Genomic DNA, 3,569 nt, shown 5'->3' with positions numbered 1-3,569 from the left:
GCTATATTTCACGAATACTTATTCACTGTTATGAATGGCATAGTGAAGTGCTTATTTATATCTCTTTATGATTGCAATGTGTTTTGTATCACAATTTATCTGTGTGCTACTCTAGTGATGTTATTAAAGTAGTTTATTCCTCCCGCACGGTGTAATGGTGACAGATGTGTGCATCGTGTAGTACTTGGCGTAGGCTATGATTGTGATCTCTTGTAGATTATGAAGTTAACTATTGCTATGATAGTATTGATGTGATCTATTCCTCCTTTCGTAGTGTGAAGGTGACAGTGTGCATGCTATGTTAGTACTTGGTTTGGTTATGTTGATCTGTTATGCACTCTAAGGTTATTTAAATATGAACATTGAATATTGTGGAGCTTGTTAACTCCGGCATTGAGGGTTCGTGTAATCCTACACGAGTTAGTGGTGTTCATCATCCAACAAGAGGGTGTAGAGTCTAGCATCTATCTATTTATTATGTTATGTGATCAATGTTGAGAGTGTCCACTAGTGAAAGTATGATCCCTAGGCCTTGTTCCTAAATATCGCTATCAGCTGCTTGTTTACTTGTTTTATCGCATTTATACTCGCCTGCAATATTACTACCATCAATCGCACGCCAGACAAGCACTTTTTCAGCGCTCGTTACTCATTGCTCATACTTATTCATACCACCTGTATTTCACTATCTCTTCGCCGAACTAGTGCACCTATTAGGTGTGTTGGGGACACAAGAGACTTCTTGCTTTGTGGTTGCGGAGTTGCTTGAGAGGGATATCTTTGACCTCTTCCTCCCTGAGTTCGATAAACCTTGGGTGATCCACTTAAGGGAAACTTGCTGCTGTTTTACAAACCTCTGCTCTTGGAGGCCCAACACTGTCTACAAGAATAGAAGCACCCGTAGACATCAGACAACACCTCGCCTATATTTTCAATAATAAACATCAACAAATATATATTCACAATGAAAACAAGTATATTCGAACAACTCAACGCAGATTTCAAATCAAATAACATATAGTCATCCAACTAGTCCAACTTCATTGCAAAGTATTCCAAATAGTCCAACATTCATCCAAAAGAATGACATACTAGTTCATGCCCCATTTCAACCATGTCTAGTTCATGGCGTAGTAGTTATCCAAAAGCATAGTTGCGCCTACGGGGAATTACATCATTGCAGTCCATATATCATAGTAGGTACCAAACATAGCCTAAAGGTAATTGAAGTTCATACCATCACTTCAATTCAGATTATAGACCATTCCAAATTCCTTCTCCATGAACCTACCCACCCAGACCAACTTGTTTTGCTTGCTAAGAGTCATGAATGCTTTTGCAATCTTGGGCCTCTCGACAAGATGAGCTTAATAATGAGCCATGTGGTCATCATCAAATCCATTCAGTTCATCCAGCGCATCCCACAAGCCATCAGGTAGATCATCACCATCTCCACCCGACTTGATAAGAGCTTCAGCCATCATCTTGAACCCATCTTGGAGAGTGGTGAATAATGGATCATCTTCCTTGTGCACAAGCTTGGCCTTCTTCTTCGGTGCTGCTTTGTCAGCCGACTCGCCCATGTTTGGCGATGTGTTCAGCTCACTCTGTTGGCCTTCATCTTCAAGATCGATAGACAAGGGGTCATTCCCAGACTTGGCATACTTCGCTGTTACTGTAGTGGACCCAAAGATTGTTTCCATTGCACGGTAGTGCTCAATTGGGGTATTCAAGAATGGGATATCAGATTTGTTGTTCCACAAAAAATGCACAAGTGAGAAGCATATAGTAGACATAACTTCATGGTAGTAAATACCATGTAATAGATAAAACTTACGGCGCAATGCCCTGCGTAGTGTTCCTCGCTAAGTCGAATAGTGCAAGTATCCTCATCCCATAGAGCTCCACTCAGATTTTTCAACTGGATCAGCCTTAACGAAATCTTCCTCCACTTCTTGAGGTGGTTGCTAATCTGGTCATGATTCAATGATAGCTTGAAATGTTCATTCAGAACTTGAGCACATTGGTTGTGGTGACACTGCTTGAAACCACTTGATGTTCTTTTACCACTAGCCACAAGGTCAGCCAAAAAGCCAAGCATCATGGTGGACATAGAATTGGTCCAACATACCAGCGACTTGGCCTTGCTCCCAGTTGCAGTCTGCGTGTTGCTCGCACTTGTACCCTGCGTGATGCTCACAGTTGTACCCTGCGTGTTGCTCCCACTTGCATCGGTGCTTTCAAAATTGTCCATTTCTGTCCAGCAATGAAATAAGAGCACAAATATGATTTAGAACTTCACAAATACATGGTTTCAATGTATAAAAAGGACCATACTGTCCAGCAATGAAATAGGAGCACAAATATGATTTAGAACTTCATAAATACATGGTTTCAATATATAAAAAGGATCATACTGTCCAACAACGAAATAGGAGCACAAATATGATTTAGAACTTCACAAATACATGGTTTAAATATATAAAAAGGACCATACTGTTCAGCAATGAAATAGGAGCACAAATATGATTTAGAACTTCACAAATACATGGTTTCAATACATAAAATGGACCATACTGTCCAGCAATGATTTTGACACACTCAATAACCATACATGATCTGCCTATCTGCCCACATTTGGGTAGCAATTTGTTGCCTACGGTCAATTGTGGCTCTATGGTCTCTTTCTTGCTGAGTTTGTGATCGGATTGGTTGGGCGGTCCAAGTTACCTCCGGTAAGATGAATTCATCAATTCCTTGGAATAGTGCATAATTGTGAAGAACACAACAAGCTACAACAATGTCAACTTGTACTGGAAAGGGAAAGAACGGTTTGGCATCATCTAAAATCTTGAATCTTCTCTTGAGGGATCCAAAGGCTCGCTCTATAGATATACGTAGAGATGAGTGCCTAAGGTTGATAAGTTCTTCCGCATTTTCGACGGGATTGTTGCCCCACTCGTTCAAATGGTATCTCATATTACGGAACGGTGGGATGAAGCCGGGCTTGGCTCCATATCCGGCATCAACTAGGTAATATTTGCCTATAAAAAAGACACAAGTTGGTGACAATTTTTTGGACAATATAGGGACAATCATATGTAAATCAATTTGTTACCTTCTGGTACTTGTAGGCCTCTCTCACGCCCTAATGCATCAGCTAAAACGTTTGCATCATGGGCTGTCCCCTCCCACCCAGCCAACACATATGTGAACTGGAGGTCAAAATCTACCACTACCATCACATTTTGAGTAGGAAAAGGCTTCCTACCACGAAATGAATCTTCCACATCTTTAACAAGAGATGCTCGCACATGTGTCCATCAATAGCTCCAATACAATCTATATCTATACCTAATAATAAAGGGAGGATTGTTTCCGTCGTCCAACACTTTTTTGGACTAAATTGCCCTCCCACCAAATCATCCTACGTTGTTAGGAAACCGATGATTTTTAACACCCGTGCGTCGTTCGGAAACCTGCAGGAAATCTTCTCCGCCCGCCGCACGCCACGCTCTCCTCTATTTATACACGCGGCCTCATCAACATACGCGCACGTTTTGCTCGAT

The sequence above is a fragment of the Lolium rigidum genome, chromosome 1 (assembly GCF_022539505.1).
Source record: "Lolium rigidum isolate FL_2022 chromosome 1, APGP_CSIRO_Lrig_0.1, whole genome shotgun sequence".
NCBI classification, from domain to species: Eukaryota; Viridiplantae; Streptophyta; class Magnoliopsida; order Poales; family Poaceae; genus Lolium; species Lolium rigidum.
The sequence above is the reverse complement of the archived record's forward strand: the minus strand, read 5'-3'. Positions refer to the sequence as shown.